Raw genomic sequence first — 21420 nt, forward strand, 5'->3', positions numbered from 1 at the left:
ATCGTTGGTTCAGTTAGGTGACAAAGATGTTGGTTCAGTTAGGAGTGTCCATTTGGGAAATCAGATGTTTAACAGATCACAGCAGTATTATGTTCAGGAAAACAACATCATGTTCCTGCACAGGAAGGAGACTCCAGGAGCCTTGGTTTGGAACAGGGCTGGTACACATGTCTGTACAGTGGTTCCCCCACCCCTTATTAGAGGTTTTCTTTTCTAATGTTTCAGTTACCAGTGGCCAGTGGCCAATGGTAGTTCAAAAATATTCAGTGGCAAATTACAGAAATGAACAATTCCTAAGTTTCAAATTATGATGAAACCTCGTGTCATCCTGCTGTGTTCCACCTGGGATACAAATCATCCCTTTGTCCAGCAGATCCGCACTGTAGACACTCCCCACCGTGAGTCACTCGGGTGCTGCCTGAGTTATCAGATCAACTGTCACAGTATCCACAGCGCTGTGTTCAAGGAACTCTTATTTTACATGGTTATAACCCCCAACCACAAGAGGATTGATGCTGACAATTCGGATCTGCCTAAGAAAAGCCATAGAGTCCTTCCTTTAAGTGAAAAGTGAAAGTTCTCGACTTAATAAGGAAGGAAAAAAATAACTTCATGCTGAGGTTGCTAAGATCTATGGTAAGAAGGAATCTTCTATCTGTGAAATTGTGAAGAAGGAAAAAGAAATTTGTGCTAGTTTTGCTGCTGCAAAAGTTACCGCCACAGTGCACGGTAAGTGCTTGAGATGGAAAAAGCATTACATTTGTGAATGAAAGACAGGAACAGAAATGTGTTCCTATTGATTACAATCAGGTTTGGTACTATCTGTGATTTCAGGCCTCCACTGGAGGTCTTAGAACATATCCCCCGTGGATAAGTGGGGGAGATGCTGTGTTATCACCCCAGAGAATCAGTATGTACTATATATTCCACCAGGCAATGGGAATGTGCAGAGTACAGCCACCCAGCCACCAGCTGAGGCCAAGTGCCCAGTGGCAGCATGTCATGGTTGGAGGTCAGTCTGGAGCCAGGAGACTCCGGCTTATGCTCCAGCTCTGTGTCAACCTGTGAGATCTGGGGATTGCTGAACTTCAGAGGCTCAATTTTCTCGGTTCCTGAATGGGGATAACAAAACCAGGTTCGTAAGTCATTTTAAGAATTAAGGGAGCAATCATGCAGTTTAGAGCTATCACGGAGGAGAAGATATTTTGTAAAATGTATAGGCTTACACTGTAAGAGTCATAATTATTCTCATTATAGATTCAATACATTGAAGGACTTGAATTCCTGAGCCTTCCTTAAAAGACAATAACCTAATTTGTCTTCTTGTTTGTTTGATTTCAAAATGTTTACTATTTCTTAGCTAAACAGTACATTCAAGAAGTTGGAGAAGCAAAAATAACAGTAAAAGATGTCCCTTCCCCATCTTCCAAATTCCCACTGCCTCCTGTTACTAGGTTTTTGTTGTTTTTTGTGAGCTCCCAGATCTTTTGGATAAATATGAAGACAAAGGCATTTGTCCATTTCAAAATACATTATCCTCTCCTTTCCGCCTTTTAACCACAAATGATGTCACACTCTACCCATTGTTCCATACTTACTCCCTTGAAATCTTAGAGCAACTTCCACATCAGTACATAGAAAGTTTTCTCATTTCCTTTTCTTTTGTTTCTTTTTTTAACCATTGAATGAGTTCCATTGTATATATATTCCATAATTTAACAGTCCCCTATTGATGGAAATTTAAATTACTTCTTAACTTTGTTGTTACAAGTTATTTCATATGTATGTGACTGCATTTGTAGTAGAAATTCCTAAAACTATAATTCCCAGGCAGAAAGCATAGGTATTTACAATTTTAGTATTTATTGACAAATTGGCCTCTGACAGGGTTGTGCTAATTTACCCTCCCAACAGAAATGTCTGAAAGCACCAATTTCCTCATCACAGCCTTGCCAACTATGAGTGTTATCAAATCCTGAAGACTTTACCAATATGAGAGGTGAAAATGCTATCTCAGTATAGTTTTAAGTTGTGCATGTTTCCATATGTGTGTTTAACAAGTTTATTCCTAAATGGACAATGTGTAGAAATTATTTATTATTTCCTTTTTTCTAAATTGCCTCTTATTTTTCCATTAGGTTGTTTTTTCTTATTGATTTTTAGAGATTTTTTGTGTATTCAGGGGATTTACCTTGGGTCTGTGACATGGTTTGTAAAATATTTGTTCTCGGTTTGTCACTTATCAACTAGCTTTGGCTATGACATGTACGTGTGTGTGTTTTATCATGAACAACTCTTTAAATTTGTGTGTTGGGCCGGGCACGGTGGCTCACGCCTGTAATCCCAGCACTTTGGGAGGCCGAGGCGGGTGAATCATGAGGTCAGGAGATCGAGACCATCCTAGCTAACACGGTGAAATCCCGCCTCTAGTAAAAACACAGAAAAAAAATTAGCCGGCCGTGGTGGAGGGTGCCTGTAGTCCCAGCTACTCGGGAGGCTGAGGCAGGAGAATGGCATGAACCCAGGAGGCGGAGCTTGCAGTGAGCAGAAATTGTGCCACTGCACTCCAGCCTGGGCGACAGAGCGAGACTCCATCTCAAATAAATAAATAAATAAATAAATAAACAAATAAATTTGTGTGTTGCCAAATTTATCAGTCTTTTAGGTCTTACTGATTTTGAGTCATACTGAGAAAGGCCTTTCTACTACAAAGACATAAAAAATAATTCTTCCGTATTTTCCTCTAGTCCTTTAATTAATCTTTTAAAAAAAATCTTAATATTGGATTTATGTGGAGTTAATCCTAGAGTGTGGTTGAGGTATTTACCCCTAAATAATTCCCACAATCATCACTTATTGAGTAGTACTTTCCCCCACTGACGTTGAGATGCTATTTTAATAATCATATACTACATTCCCATGTTACTGATTCTGTTTCAGATTTTTAAGGACCAGATCTCCCAAAGAGTGAATCTGCCAGAGAATATAATCTCATCCGCAGGAGAACAAGAACAGCATACCTGGTCTGGATCACTATTGTTAATATGTTCCTAGTATTTGCTTTAATGTCTTTTTTAGCACTCTGAAGGAACTGTGATATAGAAAGTGGCAGTCTCTGGGCAGGCACTATTCTCTTTTCTAGACAGTAAATTTACTATGAAATCACATAAAAATAACAGTAAAGCCTCCCGATGACTGGACTGAGGTTCTTTGTGCCTGTCTGTAGAAGTCATAAAAAAGAGTCCTGGCTGGGCGCGGTGGCTCACACCTGTAATCCCAGTACTTTGAGAGGCCAAGACGGGTGGATCACGAGGTCAGGAGTTCAAGACCAGCCTGACCAAGATGCTGAAACCCCGTCTTTACTAAAAATACAAAAATTAGCCAAACATAGTGGCATGTGCCGGTAATCCCAGCTACTAGGGAGGCTGAGGCAGGAGAATCACTTGAACCCGGACGCCAGAGGTTGTAGTGAGTCAAGATCGTGCCACTGCACTTCAGCCTGGGTGACAGAGCAAGACTTCATCTCAAAAAAAAAAAAAAAGAGTCGTGGCCCGCATGTGGTGCCAGACAAGCGTCACCACCAATGCTCATAATGTCCCTGGGAGACAGAGCAAGACTTTTTTTTTTTCCTCGCTCTGTCACACAGGCTGGAGTACAGTGGTGTGATCTTGGCTCACTGCAACCTCTGCCTCCCGGGCTCAAGCGATTCTTGTGCCTCAGCCTCCTGAGTAGCTGGGACTACATCCCTGGCTAATTTTTTTTAATTTTTGGTAGAGACGGGGTTTTGCTTTATTGGCCAGGCTGGTCTTGAACTCCTGGCCTCAAGTGATTAACCCACCTCAGCCTCCTAAAGTGCTGAGATTACAGGCATCAGCCTCCGCGCCTGGCCTAGATCAAGACTCTTTTTAATGTCATACTTCTTTACTTATACCTTTCTTTCTAGTCACCCTTCCGAAGTTCAAATCACTTTAATTTAATTATAATAACTAAATGCCTTAAGTGCTTTTTATGGACCTAGACCCTACTAAGTGCCTTATTTACATTATCTCATTTGATCCCTACAGTACCTCCATGAAGGAGAATTTATACTAGCGTTCACTAAATGCAGGCAACAGAACCAATCTATCCAAGTCAATTACAAAAGGAATTTTTTTAGAAAGATATAGTAGAGTTCACAGAATCCAAGGAGAAGCCAAAGAAACAGGGTTGGAAAGCACAGGAAAGGGCATCCAGGGTCTGGGTAGCAGGAACTAGTTAATATACTGTCTTCTCCAAATGTCTCCTACGTGGTGAATTAACTCCAGCAATTTTCCCATGATTTTTACATCATTCTGCACCTGATTTCAAGTCCAGGAACACAGTGGTTTGATGTGGTAGATGACAAATGGTCACAGTTTCTTTGTAGCTCCTCCCATCAAAATTGGGTCTATTTCCCCACCCTTTGAAACAGGGCTATGACTTGCTTTAACCAATAGAATGTGGGGAGGTGACATTGTGTGAGTACCAGGGCAAGGCTTCAAGAGACCTTGCAGCTTCCATCTTTATCCTTTTGAAATCTGAAAGCGCTAAACTCTGAAAAGGTTCTGGGTAGCCTCTGAGTATAAGAAATCTCACAGAGGGAGAAGTTCAACATTGCCCAAACCAGGGAAAGGCCTCTAGAGATCTTGCAACTTCCACTTTTACCCTTTTGAAACCTGAGACCGCCAAGTTGCAAAGAGGCCTGGGATAGGCTCCCTGTCTATAAGAAATCCCACAGAGGGAAAGAGAGGTCCAACCATCCCAGCTGAGGCCCAGACACTTGAGTCACAGTGTCCGCAAATTTCAAAATAAAGCACAAATTTTATCCAAGAGAGATTAAGGCTTAGGGCAAGATAGAGACCTTGTTAAAAGCATCCAGTGCTGGAATGACTGCTTTAAGTTTAGCCAATCATGTTGATCCTTGGGTCCTAACCTTTACCAGGGATGTCCAGGCTGAGGGATGGAAAGCAGTCATGTTTCACCGAGCTCCACCATCTCTGATGGCTGGCAGTGTCATTTGTACAGTCTATAAACTCCCATTGCTGTTCGATCAGTTTACCGCAGGGGTCCCCTGGGGCAGTGGTGACTTCCTCCAGCACTATCTCCTTAGATCCAGACTCCTCTCTAAAGGCACCACATCCCGGTCCACATGCCTCTGCTGCCAGAGTCCAGCCGAGAATAGGTACCTTAGAACGACAAGGTACATCCACGTGACTCCTCTCTTATCACCACTGCTTGGAATCTTTGCCAGCTTCCCTGCTGACTGGCTGGGCCTCTTGACGTGCTTTTCTTAACCCTGCCTGACCTTGACATCTATCAGGACGGTGCCTAGGGCTCTCTGGCGGTATGCTGGCTGGCACGGCCTCCGCAGTCAAGTTTGTTTCCCCAGCTGCTCTCTGTCCCCAGCTCCCCCAACTCCTCCTGCTACCAGGTTCTTTCACTTCTCTCACCTGAGTCATGTCATGGTCCCTGAGCAGAGCCAAACTTCTCCTTGGTCCTGCACCCAGCCTGTCTCACGTGTTCATAGGGAGATGGCCAAGGACTGGAAGTCCCTCATCTCTGTGTGTTTCAGACAGACCTGCAAGCAGGCAATACCCCCAGGACATCAGGTTTACCAGGAAGCCTCTTTTCACAGCAGGGACTGGTGTGTGGGGAATGGGTGGGTCAGGGCAGGAATAGACAATGACTTTCACTTTCTCAGTCCCTCTTCACTTTTCAAACCTCTCCTCTGGAATGCCACCATGCCACCAGCAAAGGCCTCTAATGACTTCCACGTACCCAAGTCTTATCCAACTAATGTTCAGTCCTAGTTTTAAAAAATCTGCTCTGTTAGTTTTCTGGTTTACGCTTGGCTTGTGGAAACATCTCTCCAATCTCTGCCTCTCTTCACACGGACTTCTCTGTAAAGCTCTCTGTGTCCTCACCTTTTCTTATGGGAAGAGCAGTCACTGGATTTAGGCCCACCCTAATCCAATATGACCTCACCTCAATCTTTAACTAATTACTTCTACAAAGGCCCTATTTCCAAATAACGTCACATCCCGAGGTTCTGGGTAGACATGAATTTTTGGGAGGTGTTAATCAACCCACTATACCTTGTAAGCAACATTTAACAAAATTTCCCCATTCCGTTTCTTCATCTTTCTGACCACTCCAATATTTTTTCAACCCACAAGAAAAGTTTGCGAAAAAAATTCAAATATATAGTTTCTCTTGAAAAATCTCTAAGCCTATAATTCCCCATGGTTGTCTCCTTTAGATGGGGGCTACCCTCTCATTTTCAGCACCTGCCTGACCCTGGGAGCATTTGAGTTTGTGACCCCATTATATTTATATTACAGAAGGAAGACTTTCTATAATCAGTATAAAATTTACTGAAATAGAAGTGACAGCATAATAAGATTTCTACCATGCTGGGCAAATCTGTTTATTCATTTCATTCGTCTATCAGATAACACCTATAAAATGAGTGTCTACTATAGGTTAGGTACTATTCTTGGCACTGGGAATACAATTTTGAGCAATTATAGATACACTTGCCCTTATGGAAGAAAGATATGAACCACATAAATAAATAAAAATATTAGTTATGACAAATCTTATAAGTGAGAGGTCCATGATGCTATGAAAAGATGGAATGGGAGAGATTTTCATTAATCTTAAAGGCTAGGGAAGGCTGAGATATGAATGACGAGAGATTTAACTAGACTAGGAGAAGCAGTACGTGCAAAGGTCCTGTGACTGTTGGGACTATTATATGGAACAAGACTAAAAGAAGTACAGTATAGCTGCAGAGGCAGGAGAATGCCATAGAAACCAAGGGGGCAGGGGAGGCAGCAGCCCCATACAGAGCCCTCCTCACCATAATGAGTTTTGTCTTTAACCTAAGAGCAGTGGGTACTTGTTAATGTGTGTTTAAAAAGAGAATATGTTAATATTTGTCTTATTAAGGAAATTATCTTGGATGCAATTTGGAAAACACTTCAAGGAGCACAAGAGTAGATATGGGTAGACCAGTTAGGAGGCTTCTGTCAAAATCTAAGTAAGAAATGATGGTATTTTGGAATAGGGTAGTCAGGTAGAGAAGTGTGGATAGGCCTGAGAGAAACATAGGGTTCCATAAAATCCACAGAATTTGGTGATGGGTCAGAAATGGGGTGCAAGGGAGAGGGAGGAGTCAAGGGCAACTCCTCAGTCTAGGTATTGTTTAATAGATGCTGTTCACTGCCACAAGGGACACTGGGAGGGTCTGGGATGGGGCGGGGCAGCACACACTTCCTTTAGGACATGTTTAACTCAATGTGTTGCTGAGACACTCAACAGGAGATATTGAAGTGGTGGGTGGTGATTTGGGTCTGGAACTCAGAGGAGGAGTTTTGGTTAAATAAGGTAACATGTGCAAAACACTTCTGTCAGCATCTGGACATGAGCGTTAGCCAATGCTATGATTTTCCAGAAATATCTTTAATGTGGTCATGATTAAAGCTACATACATAATTAAATGCCTTAACTCAGTTTATATTGCTAAAGCAGTGCCTAGCCCACCACAAGAGGTTATAAAGGTTGGGGAGGAAATAAAAGGGATTATATCCCTGAAGACAGTTTTTATTTCTATGTATCAGTGTAAGAAATTATGTCTTCCAAATTTGACCCAGCTTTGGGAACTTCATAGACAGGGGGCAGTATCTCCACCTGTTATTTAGAAAACTTCACATTGTTTTCGAAATAGCAATTTAATATTTCTAGAAATTGTCCTTTATACTGTTATCAGAAAGAGCACTGAATAAAGAGACAAGAAACCCAGTTCTAATTCTTAGCCCCACCTTTGCCACTTTGGTTCCCTGGATGAATTACGTGTTTAAGTTCCATATTTGATTGATTTTTAAACATCCCAGGAAGCAACAGCTTCTTGGTACTCAGACCAAGGAACCCACAGAAAAGCCACAGAGAAGCCATGCCTCAAAAAACAGACTGACCCGGCAGGCTCCCTTCCTTTGCCCCCAGCATGGAGATAGCCATCTGGAGATGGCAGGATCATCTGATTAACAGTCATCTTGCATTTGCTTGTTATTCTCTCAGTGTTTCCTCTTAAGTCAAAGGTCAGTGATTTCCCCACTTCCTGTCCCTGCAACAGACAGAAGAAGATGAGGAATGCAGATATACCAGGGGTCAGGACACTGGCGCCTGGAGACAAATCAGTCTAGGGAACCAGGACGTGGGTGTCCTGAGGCACTTCTTTGTGCTTCCAAACCCTTGGGACCCTTGAGTCTTGGGAAACAAATGGGGCCGCTGATGTGAATGGCTGGGAGTAGATCTAACAGAATCTCACTTCCCATGGACGGCCCAGTCCAAGAGGAAGCCAGCACTTAGGGGGATACCAAGGGACATTTACTGCCACAGAGGCTTACTGTATTCCAGGACACAGCTGTGGGTCACAGCACTTAGAGGAGAAGAAAGGTCTGTTGGGGAGGTGATGAGTTCAAATCCCAGCTCTGCTACCAACTCACTCCATGGCCTTAGATGAGCAGCTTTCTGAATTTAAGCTTCCTTGTCCATAAAATCTTAATGACTCCCCTACCCTACCTCACAGGATTGTCATAAAGATCATGAGATTACAGGAATGAGAGCAAGCACAGGTCCCAACACACAGTAAGGAGTAAGTTCTCAATACGTGTTCTAGATGATCTCCAAAGCAGACATAAATTCTTGCTTCATAGCACGCAACAAGAAACTTCAATGTGTGAGGGGCCCGTCAGAGTAAACGGAAGACATATTGTCTTCCTACTCCTCTCACAGAATTCTGCTGGGATCAATTATGGAAAAGAAGTAAAAGAGAGAGAGAGAGACACAGCCTTTGGACCAGTAAATCCCAAACTCTGGAGACTCCAAAAGGAGCTGAGCTCAGTGGAACATTTCCTCACGTGTTCTGCCTATGTTTTCAGCCATGCAGAGCCCTGGAAATGGGTTCCGGATCATGGGTCTTCTGGAATGTATTTGCAGGAGACTTTTTGCCATCAATCTTGAGAATGTGCCAAATCACAGAATCTACCCCAGGTCCAGGAGATGCAGGAAAAGAGATCTGATGGGTAAATGCACTGGCTTTGTCAACTACATTAGTTCTTTGAAGACAAACAATTCTTACAGGGCCAGGCATGGTGGTTCACGCCTGTAATCCCAGCACTTTGGGAGGCCGAGGCAGGCGGATCACGAGGTCAGGAGTTTGAGATGAGCCTGCCCAACATAGTGAAACTGTGTCTCTACTAAAGACACAAAAAATTAGCCAGGCATGGTGGCACCTGCCTGTAGTCCCAGCTACTGGGGAGGCTGAGGCAGGAGAATAGCTTGAACCTGGGAGGCGGAGGTTGCAGTGAGCTGAGATCACACCGCTGCACTCCAGCCTGGGCAACAGGGCTCTCCTGTTTTTAGAGACTCCATCTCAAAAAAAAAAAAAAAAAAAAAAAAATTCTTACACTGATACACAGAAAGGAAAAGCATTTTCAGAGACTTCTCTTTTACTTTCTGCTTAGCCTTTATTAATTAAGCTCTTCCTATGCCGTAGGCATTGCTTTAAGTACTTTAAATGCGCGACTGTATTCAGCATGTAAATTTAACCTTGTTGGGGATGACCACATAGAGAGGATCTTTCCATAACCCACCCTCTGCCATTGTCAGAGGAAACGGGTAGGATATTCCCTCTTGTCTCACTTCCTTTGTTGGTTGTTCCACAGTGAGCACCCACCACCTCCCTGCACTTCCCTTGTTGACTGCGTAGCTGTTAGAACAGCTTAGGGAAGATTCATAAAGCTCCAGTGCTTCAGTCAAGACCCCTGGCCCTTCCCCAACCCTCATAGCCTCACTGCCACAATCCCCCTGAAGACCACCAGGGTTAGTCTTTTTGTGCCCAGTGGGGGTCAGCCTGCAAATCCCCAGATGGACCGTCTTGGCCAGACCCCCATGCCCAGAGGGCCTGCACACCCTGACAGTCTGGCCCAATGCCCTCTGCAACTTGCTGTCATTCATCAGGAAAGTACCACTTAATCTAAAACTGTTCCTGAATTGTGCCTTCACTGTCTTGATTGAACTCACGCCTTTTATCTTTGGCTGCCTATTATAACTGCCTGTAAAGCACTTTAAAAATGAAAAAAAATTTTAAAAAAATCCATCTTCCTCCCCTCCCCAATAATTGAGTAAGGATTTGGGGGCGGGGGCGGGGCGGGGGCGGGGGCTGGGTGGAGTTTAAGCATGGTTATTTTTAAAACATTTCAAACAAGAAAGGGGTTGAGTCAAAGCTCTCAGGAGATGTGCAGGATCTCCAGAAGAGCCGGAACTCTGGCTAGGCCAGCCAAGCAGCAGAGGGGACCCTCTGTCTTGGGGCAGCCCTGGAAACAGGGGAAGGGGGATGTCTCCACTGCCACCTTCAGCAAAAATTGGAGTCTACCCACCACACACTCCCTCAGGGTACTTGCTATCAGTAAGAGTCTTTTTTTTTTTTTTTAAATAGAGACAAATTCTCTCTACATTATCCAGGCTGGTCTCAAACTCCTGGGCTCAAGTTATCCTCCTGCCTCGGCCTCCCAAAGTGGTGGGATTACAAGCATAAGCCAGCACACCCAGGCTGGCTCACATGATTGCGGAAGCTGACAAATCCAAAATCTTCAGCATAGGCTGCCAAGCTGGAGACCTGGGAAAAAGATAATATTGCAGCTTCAGTCCAAAGGCAGTCAGCTGGCAGGATTTTTCTCTTTCTTGGAGGAGATGAGTCTTTCATTCTTAAGGCCTTCAACTAATTAGATGAGGCCCACTCAACCACATTATAGAGGTTCATTTGCTCTACTCAAAATCTACCAATTTTTTTTGTTGTTGTTGAGACAGGGTCTTGCTCTGTCACCCATGCTCGTGTGCAGTGGCACAATTTTGGCTCACTGTAACCTCCACCTCCTGGGTTCAAGAGATTCTTGTGCCTCAGCCTCCAGGGTAACTGAGACTACAGGTGCCCGCCACCTTGCCCAGCTAATTTTTGTATTTTAGTAGAGATAGAGTTTTACCATGTTGTCCAGTGATGTCTCAGGCAATTTGTCCACCTTGGCCTCCCAAAGTGCTATAATTATAAGCATGAGCCACCGCGCCTGGCCTAAAACTGCCTTTTTAATTGATGTACAATTGTATGAGTTTTAATACACGAATGCAGAACTGTTCCCTCACCCCAAATTACCCTCTCAAGCTACCTCTTCATAGTGAAATACTCAATTCCCTTGCAACCCTGGGCAGCCACTGGTCTGTTCTCCATCACTGTAATTTTGTCTATTGGCAATGGGATGTAAATAGAATCATGAAGCATGCAGCATTCTGAGACTGGATTCCTGCATTCAGCGTAATGTACTTGAGATCAATCCAAGCTGCTGTGTGGATCAAGGGTTTGTTCCTTTCTACTGCCAAGTATTGTTCTTTTCTGTGGATGCACCAGTTTATTTATCCATTCATCTGTTGAAGGACTTTGGAGACTCTCCCATGATACCACTAAGCCAGCAGTGCTGATTGTGGAAGAACATTTGGATTACTTCTGGTCTTTAGTTATTTATAATAGAACTCTCAGGTCCATACTGTAGGGTGAAATTGTTTGGCCAAGTGGTAAGAAACTACCAAACTGCCAAACTGTTTCCCAAAGTGGCTGCACTGTTTTGCAATCCCAGTAACCATGTGTGGCCATTCTAGTCGTTCCAAATATTTATCAGAACTTGGTATTGTTGGTATTTTTTCATTTTATCCATACTCACAGGTGTGTCTTATTGTGGTTTAATTTGCATTTCTCATTGGTATTTTTTAATGTCACCGTGTGATTTTAATATGTAGCTGGAGTTGCAAACCACTGAAAAAACTAGATCTTGTCTGCCCAACAAGGCCAGCTTTTGCCGTCGAATCTTCTACACATGTGTGCTATGTCTCTGCCTGTTACAGTGGAGTTACCTGTCCATGTTCCCACAAACACCTTCATCTGCACTCCAGATACACACGGGATTTTTTTTTTTTTTTTAGAGGGAGCCTTGCTCTGTCACCCAGGCTGGAGTGCAGTGGTGTGATCTCAGCTCACTGCAACCTCCACCTCCTGGGTTCAAGCGATTCTCCTGCCTTAGCCTCTCAAGTAGCTGGAATTACAGGTGCATGCCACCACTACCCAGCTAATTTTTGTATTTTTAGTAAAGACGGAGTTTTGCCACGTTGGCCAGACTGGTCTTGAACTCCTCAGCTCAGGTGATCTGCCTGCCTCAGCCTCCCAAAGTGCTGGGATTACAGGCGTGAGCCATCATGCCTGGCCTACATCCTGGATTTTCTTCCCTCTCCCTTGCCCAAGGGCATTACTTGTGTAATTATTCCTTGTATTTCTTGCCATCATCACTTTTCCTACTACTAGATCATTATTATCAACAATATACAAAGATTCTGTAATGTAAAATAACTTTTTCCCACATCCATTCCTAGCCACCACCCCACTTCTCTGTTCCGCCTTACAGCAACAATCAAAGGGAGAGTAGTCTTTAAGTAGTGTCTCCAGGTCCTTCCCCCACTCCATCTTCCCTGCCGTTTCTTTTACATCTGCTCCAGTCAATCTTTCATCTACACCAGTCCATGGACAATGCTCTTGTCAAATTCCACAACTGCCTCACGTGCCAGATCCAAAGTTCAGACACTCTGAGATCTTTGCTTGTTCAACTACCCGCAGCAGAAGTGATCACTCCCTCTCTTCCTTAACAGTCTTTTGGCCTGGCTATTGTGGGGGGTAGCTTTTGACCCCTTAGATCTGCACCTACTCTGTCTCAGCATCCTGTGCTGGTTCCTCATCATCCTTCCTCTGGCCCTGGGCTCAGTCCTCAGATAACTTCTCTTTACACTCACTACCCAGCTGATCTTATTCTATCCCATAGCCTCAAATACCATCTACAGATCGGTGACTTTCAACTTTATCTCTCCAGTCAAGACCTCCGCACTGAACTCTAGACTCACACAGCAAGCTATCCACTAGGTATCTGCACTTGTATGTCTAATAGACATCTCAGACTTAGCATGCGCATCACTGAATTCTTGACTAATCTCCCAAGTGTCTGTTTCCCATCTGATCTTCCCCATCTCAGAAAGCAGTAACTCCATTCTTCCATTTAATCAGGCTAAAAACCTAGAAATTGTGCTGCTTTTTCTCTTTCTCTCATATCCCACATCCATCCAACCAGGAAATCTTGTTGACTCTCTCTTTGAATATATCCAGAAGGTGAATAATTCTATTTCCACTGCTACATCCTAAGAGAAGCCACCATCAGCTATCACTAAATTATTGCAATATCCAAATGGTCTCCATGCTTCCACCTCTCTCTTTTATTCTTCACACACCTCGAGAGTAAATATTAAAAACATTTAAACTTAAAAAAAAAAACAAAAGCCATGAGCCAGAAGCTATCACTGAATATGTTCCAGGGGCTCCCCATCTCAGAGTGAATAAAATTCACAGCCCTTTTCACCAGCCTTCAAGGCTTTCCACAATCTTACCACAAATGTCTTGCTGACCTAACTTCTCCACCATGCACCTTCTCCTGCTCATCCTATTCATTCATAAGCAATTCCTACAACTGGAAGCTGACAAAAGATACGATTGCGGTTGTGTTGTCAGAGGGTGTGATTTGGAGGAGCAAGGAGGTACTTACATCACTTGATCATTGGCCATCCCCCAGCAAGCTCCCTCTTGTTCTCCTCTCTGCCCAGATGTTTTTTTCGCTGGATATCTGCTCTACTACTTCCTCGGGGATTCAGGCTTCTGCTTCTTCTATTGATTAAGAGTATTGATTAGGGTCTACCAGTGAAGATGACAACTATGTCAAAGGGGCTTCCTTGAGTGCATTTTCTAGAATCACATCTCTCTCTTGTCACTCTCACCCAGCTGATTCATTCTTCAAGGCACCTATCGCCCCCAGAATTATCTCATTTACTTATCATTGGATCGCCCCTCCACCTCCCATGTGAATGGAAGCCCCATAAGACAGTGATCATTCTAGGTTTTATTCACTGATGGAGCCCATGTGCCCAGCACAGTGCTGAGTTAGCACTTTGTAGGAGTTCAATATTAGTTGAATGAATAAATGAATGCATCTTCCCTTACCTAGCCATTTTAGGATAGTTTTTCTTTCTAACGCTTCCCTGAATTTCATCTGAGCTGAGTTTCATCCAGATGGTAACTCCTAGAGGGCCCCATATGATGTGTTTTTCCTAACCAAATCTTCTAGTGATAACTCTGAGACCCTGAGGCTCTCTAAGGATGCTCTCACTCTAAATTAGTTTACAATGGCATCACTTCAGGGAGAATCCTATTTGGAAAAGTCATATGAGTGGAAATTAACCACAAATGGAATCTCTTGGGGCAAAGGATTCACACACATTTGCACATAAACAATTTAGTCTCTTTGGTAAATATTATATTTTGTCTCCAAGCCAAAGTTATGTTCTATTTGTCTTCTGGAACATGTCTTTTGGCTTTCAAAATGTCTTAAATAAAAACCACAGAAGTTCATCTCTATAGGGATTCTTACAGAAATTAGTTGTCCAGTTCCATTTTTGAAACTAGGTCATCCACAATTTGGAAATGACTCAACACAAATCGTAATAAAACAGAACCAAAAACGCACGCATTCACACAACAAAGAAATTTATACTTTTAGGATATCATTTTATAAAATGTTAGTTATATTGATTTTTTAAATTTTCAAAGTCCTAAAATTTTATTTACTCATAATTATTTTAATAAATATAGAAGAAAAAAAATTACCTACCTGCAAACATGTTCTGTGTAGGTAACAACTCCATAACTCAACTGGTGTTATCATTTTGGTATATTTCTATATAGAGTTATATTCTATAAATTTAGTCCATCTTTGAACTTTGCTTTGACTCCATCACTAAAGGAGCTAATCCACAAATATAATCACCGCATTTCAGAGGGGCAGGCAGGCAGCAGGCAGCAGATGTTCACGGAGTACTCACCACTCTCTAGGCTACACAACACCTATGAGGAATACCTCGCATCCTAAGAAGGAAAGGCAGACAATGATGAACAGCCAACACTCATGGGTCTTCTTACTGGGTGCAAGACTCCAAGTACTTTCTGTATATCAACTCATTTAATTCTCATATGACTCTATGAGATGCATGCTATTATTTCCCCCATTTTATAGATGTGAAAACTGAGGCTTAGCAAGTTTAAGGGATCCAATGTCACACAGTTAGACTTACTCCCAAGTCTACTCTTTTACTTACCGTGGGATGCACAGGAACAAATGCACAAGTTATTTTTAAGAAATGAAATGATATTCTAAAGAGTAACTGGAATTGATGCTTTAATGATGTTAGAGAAGGGTCCCTGAGAAGCTGCCATCTGAATAGAGAAGGCAGCCACTTGAAGACCTGGGGAGAGATATGTGGTTGAAGAGTGCAAAGGCCCCAAGATGGAAAGAGCTTGTTTGGGGAAGAAGAAGGGAGCCAGTGAGTTTGGGAAGAGTGAAGCAGGTGGCTTAACATGAGTTGGGATGCACAGGTGGGGGCAGGCTTCACAGGGCCTTGTAGGCCTTGCAAAGAATTTTGGATTTTATGCTGGTTATAATTGGAAGTCATTAAAAGGCTTAAACAGTGGAATGCTGTAATCCAATTTATGCATTAGAAAGGTCACTCTGTAAAGGGTGGATTATTATAACGGTCAAGAGTGGAAGCAGAAAAATAAATGAAGGAGCTACTGGGTTAATTCATGTGACAAATGACCATGGCAGATTGAACTAAGTATACGGCAGCAGAAATGGGGAAAGTGGTCAAGCTCAGGATGTATTTTGAAATGGATTTACTGATCCATTGGAATGTGTGTTAGCCAAGCCCCAGGACCTGGGCCTAAGCAACTAGGTGGCTAGTAGTGAAGCCGATTATTGAGAGGGGGTAGGGCTGATTGGGAGTGAACCACATTATTTAATTCTTGCTGTTTTGGGGCTTACTAAAAAAGACGTCCTACTTTATATAGTTTGAGAACTTGCTTCTTTTTTCCTCTGTAACATTATGTTATGAAGAGGAATTCATACTGTTGCACTTAGCTACATTTCATCATTTTTATTACTGCATAATATTCTATCGTATCCACAAAATGTATTTATACATTCTCCTCTCATGGATGTGGAAAAGTGGAATGACAGCTCCTCTGGAGAAGTCATGCCCTTGTCCCTGGAGCCTGGGAATATGGGAGCTGGGAAAATCCAGCACGTAGGCCAGTGCATTTCAAAGAGAAGTTAACATTGCAGAGGGAATTAAAGTTGATAATCAGCTGACCTTGGAATGGGTTAGTTATTCTGGATCATCCAAGTGGGCCCAATATAATTATAAGAGCCATCGTGGAAGAGGAAGGCAGAATCATCTGTGTCAGAGGGATGCAGGATGACCAAGACTGGACCAGCCATCGCTGGTTTTAAAGATGGAAGTGGCCCTGAGCTGAGGAACATGGGTGGCCTCTATAAGTCAGAAAAAGAGAGGAAACAGATTCCCTCCCATGGAGCTTTCACACGTGGCTCTGCCAACACCTTGATATTAGCTAAGTGAGATCCCCTTTGGACTTCTAGAACTGTAAGATAACACATTTGTGCTGTATCAAGTAGCCATATTTGTGGTCATTTGTTGTACCAACAACAGGAAACTAATACAAAGGGCATTTCGATGTTTTCATTTTTTAATGACTACAGGCAGTGCAGCTATAAACATTTTTGGCATATCTTCTGATTTATATGTGCAAGAGTTTCTCTTGGCTGTATACCTAGGAATGGAATGGCTGAGTCCTTGGGTACGTGAAAGTTCAGTTCTATAGGATAATGCCAAATTGTTCTCCAAAGTGGTTGAACCCATTTACCTCCTCACCAGCAATGTATAGGAGCTCTGATTGGGCTGGGAGTGGTGGCTCATGCCTGTAATCCCAGCACTTTGGGAGGCCGAGTTGGTGGGATCACAAGGTCAGGAGTTCAAGGCCAGCCTGGCCAACACAGTGAAACCCCGTCTCTACTGAAAATACAAAAATTAGCTGGGCATGGTGGTGTGTGCCTGTAGTCCCAGCTACTCAGGAGGCTGAGGCAGGAGAATTGCTTGAACCAGGACCCAGGAGGCGGAGGTTGCAGTGAGCCGAGGTCGCACCACTGCACTCCAGCCTGAGCTACAAAGTGAGACTCCATCTCAAAAAAAAAAAAAAAAAAAAAAGCTCTGATTGATTAAAAGATCTTCTCCAGCACTTGGTAATGTCTGTTGTATCAATTTTTAATAATCAAATAAGTGTAAAATTATATTTAACCCTAACCCTGACAGAGAATATATGGCCTGCAAAGCTTAAAGTATTGATTGCTATTAAGGAGGGCATTTTTATATGTTTACTGAACAAAAATCTTCCTTTCCTGTGAAATGCAGGTTTATGATTTTTACATGTTTTCCTATTGTTTGTCATTTTCTTATGAATTAGTAGATCTTTTATATTTTTATATTCTTCTTTTTTTGAGACAGAGTCTGGCTCTGTCCCGCAGGCTGGAGTGCGGTGGTGCAATCTCAATTCACTGCAGCCTCTGCCTCCCGGATTCAAGACATTCTCCTGCTTTAGCCTCCCAAGTAGCTGGGATTATAGGTACCCACCACCACCCACAGCTAAATTTTATATTTTTAGTAGAGACAGTGTTTCGCCATGTTGGCCAGGCTGGTCTTGAACTCCTTATCTCAAGTGATCTGCACACCTCAGCCTCCCAAAGTTCTGAGATGACAGGCATGAGCCACTGGGCTGGCCGTATCTTTTATATTCCTGATATTAGCGAATCCTTTGACTACTGGATGTGTTAAAAAATGTCTTCTCCCAGTGTGTATCTTGTTTTTTCACTTTGTTGAAAGCAGAAGTCTGCAAACAACAACTAGCTGGTCAAATCTAATCCATGGCCTGTTTCTGTATGGCGTTTAGGTAAGGATAGTTTTTATGCTTTTTAACAGTTGTAAAAACAAAACCACTACAACAAAAAGAAGATAAGACAGAGACCACGTGGCCTGCAAAGCCTAAAATTGTTGCCATCAGATCCTTTTCCCGCTTTAAATTGTGTTGATGAACATACTTCTTAATTTGGTTAAACTTTCAGTTGTTAAGTGTCTTGTTCAAGAAATCCTTTGCTCTATGAAAGGAAAGATGTTGACCTATATTTTCTACTAAAACCTTTAAAGATTTCCTACTGGCATTTAAGTTCTTGAATCACTTTAAGTTTCATTTTGTGTATAACATAAGGTAGAGATGCAATTCTATGCTCACTCACCACCACTGAATAATTATTTAATTTTAGCTCCATTTATTTGCCTCTGATATTTCATCCCCTCCTGTTATATATCAGCTTTCTGTATTGGCCCTATTGCATGACCTTCTGTCCCATCATTCAGTTTGTCTATCTCCTATCTCTGTCCCAGTATTACACTTTCTTACTTTAGTTTCATAATAAGTTCTGATACCTAGTAGGATAAGTCCCCCTTCCTTATTCTTCTTATTCAGAAGCATCTCAAATATTGTTGGCCATGCCTCCCTATTTTAACTTTCAAATCAGTTTGTCAAGGCCCATGAAAATCTCACTGGGAATTTTCACTGTAGTTGCATCCAACCTAGATTCTGTAAGTCTGTCTAGAGAGAATTAGCATCTTTATTGTATTAGGGCTCTCTAGAGGGACAGAACTAATAGGAGATTATATATATATGTGTGTGTGTGTGTGTGTGTGTGTGTGTGTGTAAAGGGGAGTTTATTAAGTATTAACTCCCACAATTACAAGGTCCCACAATAGGCTGTCTGCAAGCTGAGGAGCAAGGAGAGCCAGTCTGAGCCCCAAAACTGAAGAACTTGGAGCCCGATGTTCAAGGGCAGGAAGCATCCAGCAAGGGAGATAGATTTAGGCTGGGAGCCTAGGCCTGTCTCTCCTTTTCACATTTTTCTTCCAGCTGATTAGATTGTGTCCACCAGATTAAGGGTGGATCTGCCTTCCCCAGCCCACTGACTCAAATGTTCATCTCTTTTGGCAACACCCTCACAGACACACCCAGGATCAATACTTTGTATCCTTCCATCCGATCAAGTTGACACTGAGTATTAACCATCACATTTATGATATTAAATAATCCTATCTCTGAAGACTGAAAAATCTCTCCATAACATAGATCTTCTTTAGTGATTTATTTTGGTCTTTAATATTCCCCCAGCCTTGGGCCTTCTCAAGCTGGCCCTGAAAATGGCTTTCAGGGTGGAAATCCTTTTTGCAGTTTATTCAGTTTTCTCTCCTTCCCACTCATCACAAGGGTTTAAAGCCTTTCCAGGTGGCTCAGACATCTTGCTCTTTTCAGTATCATTCTAAACAACAAATATTGGATAGGTACCTGTTTTTATAATACACTGTTATGGGTAATACCCAAAGGCCCAGTGCACAGTCCCTTCTTTTAAGGAGCTTTCAGTCTAATCGCAGAAAAAAGACCTGTGAAAAAATCACTAACAATTCAAGACATTAGGTACTAAAATTTTTTTTAAAAAAATAACTGTAAAGAAATGGCACATCAACTTCAAATCATTCTGATTTTGTGCCACAAAATGAAACTTTTTGCTCTTTATAAGGCCTTTGGTGTAAATAAACTCATTCCCAAGCAAATAAAAAAAATATTCAGTTTTAGCTTAGGGGCAACGAGGTCATCTCAAAATTTCCAATATAATTCCTCAGGCTCAGCCTGGGATCACTATAGTTATAGCAACCTACCAGGACTGGTATTTCTAGTGATGCCCCTTAAACATTATGAAAAAGTCAGACTCTGCTCAGTATAGTCTGTACACAAGGCTGCCAAGATGTATTTTATATTGATTTCTATCCTAAAACAACTAGAAGGAGTTCAGATGTTGGTGCTCAAAGGCATAGACTCTCAACTATTAAAATACAAAATAGCCCTGAGAAACAACGAATTCCCCAATGGTTTTGAATATCTAAAATTCAACTACACTTTGAAGTTGGGGCAAAAAGCCACAAAAGATACCTTGGGGGGAAATGGAAAGGTGTTTCCTCCAGTCTAGGTAACCATGAAAAAGCTTAGCTTGTAGCCTCTTTCCTATGTCTGGTGGACACGTGTGGGTTCAAGGCACTGCTTCCTCTTTTCTCCCTAAATTATTTTTGGCCGGGCGTGGTGGCTCATGCCTGTAATCCCAGCACTTTGGGAGGCCAAGGCGGGCAGATCATGAGGTCAGGAGATCAAGACCATCCTGGCTAATACAGTGAAACCCCGTCTCTACTAAAAACACAAAAAATTAGCTGGGCATGGTGGCACGCGCCTGTAGTCCCAGGTACTTGGGAGGCTGAGGCAGGAGAATCGTTTGAACCTGGGAGGTGGAGATTGCGGTGAGCCGAGATTGTGCCACTGCACTCCTGCCTGGGTGACAAAGCGAGACTAAGTCTCAAAAAAAAAAAAAAAAAAAAAGAAAGAAAGAAAAAAGAGAAAATCATTTTTCACTTTTTTCTTTTCTTTTTAAGACAAGTGGCAGCATGACTCATGCAACTACCTCCTCCTCCCACATTGTCTTAGAAAAGGGTTTCTAGTGGAGAAAAAAATAATGATTTAGTGGCAAATCAGAATTTGCTTGCCGACTTGCAAGACTCGCCCTTCTCCTTTTTATTCCATGTTTTTCTTCTAAAACAGGAAGAGTTGGGTAGAATCTATGTAAGCTTCTAGGTTCTGGTTTATGTCCACCCTCAGTAACTTTCATTTCTTGGTACTTAAAGAATGGAGTTTCATCCAGTGGTATATTTATCAATGGCAGCCTTAACTAAGATGTGGATATTCTAGCATTCATAAAATATTTTTGTTTTCTAATTGCTGAAAGTGAATAATTATTGGAAGACTACAAAAGAAAGAAATACATATTTAAAAAAAGAAATGTTACAAGTTCAGAGATGTTACTCTATGACTAAGGGGAAGACACTTAAACTCAGTGAGCCTCAGTCTCCTTATCTGTTAAACAGGAATAAAGAGTATATATTTTACTTACCTCAGTGGCTTGTTTTGAGAGTGAAGTGAGATAAAGCAATGTTTTGTAAGGTGGCTTAATTATAAGAATTCCTTGAGTTGCCTGTTTAAAAAAATGTAAATTTTCTAGATTTCTATGCTCTCCAGAGAATTGGGTAATTCTTCTCAGAGGTGAGTTTGGGAAATGTGAAATAACAGAAGGAGATCACAGAAATACAAGATGCTCACTTTTCTGATAGTATCTTACAAGTGTACACAAATTTTCTTGTAAAATTATTTTTCATATTTGTCCTTTGTCAGTCTTTCCAGGGTAGAGACTGTTTTGCTGCTATCATTGT

The 21420-nt window shown here is 42.2% G+C and overlaps 1 long non-coding RNA gene across 1 annotated transcript in view; it reads left to right on the forward strand.

Moving 5' to 3' along the window:
* Nucleotides 1-405: 405 nt before the first annotated feature.
* Nucleotides 406-21420, forward strand: part of LOC134759013 (uncharacterized) — a 45468-nt gene continuing 24453 nt past the window's right edge. Inside the window, exon 1 of the long non-coding RNA XR_010134854.1 lies at nucleotides 406-729. This is a non-coding gene — a long non-coding RNA (uncharacterized lncRNA). The remainder of the gene's footprint in view (nucleotides 730-21420) is intronic.

Source organism: Gorilla gorilla, chromosome 7 (assembly GCF_029281585.2).
Source record: "Gorilla gorilla gorilla isolate KB3781 chromosome 7, NHGRI_mGorGor1-v2.1_pri, whole genome shotgun sequence".
Lineage (NCBI taxonomy): Eukaryota > Metazoa > Chordata > Mammalia > Primates > Hominidae > Gorilla > Gorilla gorilla.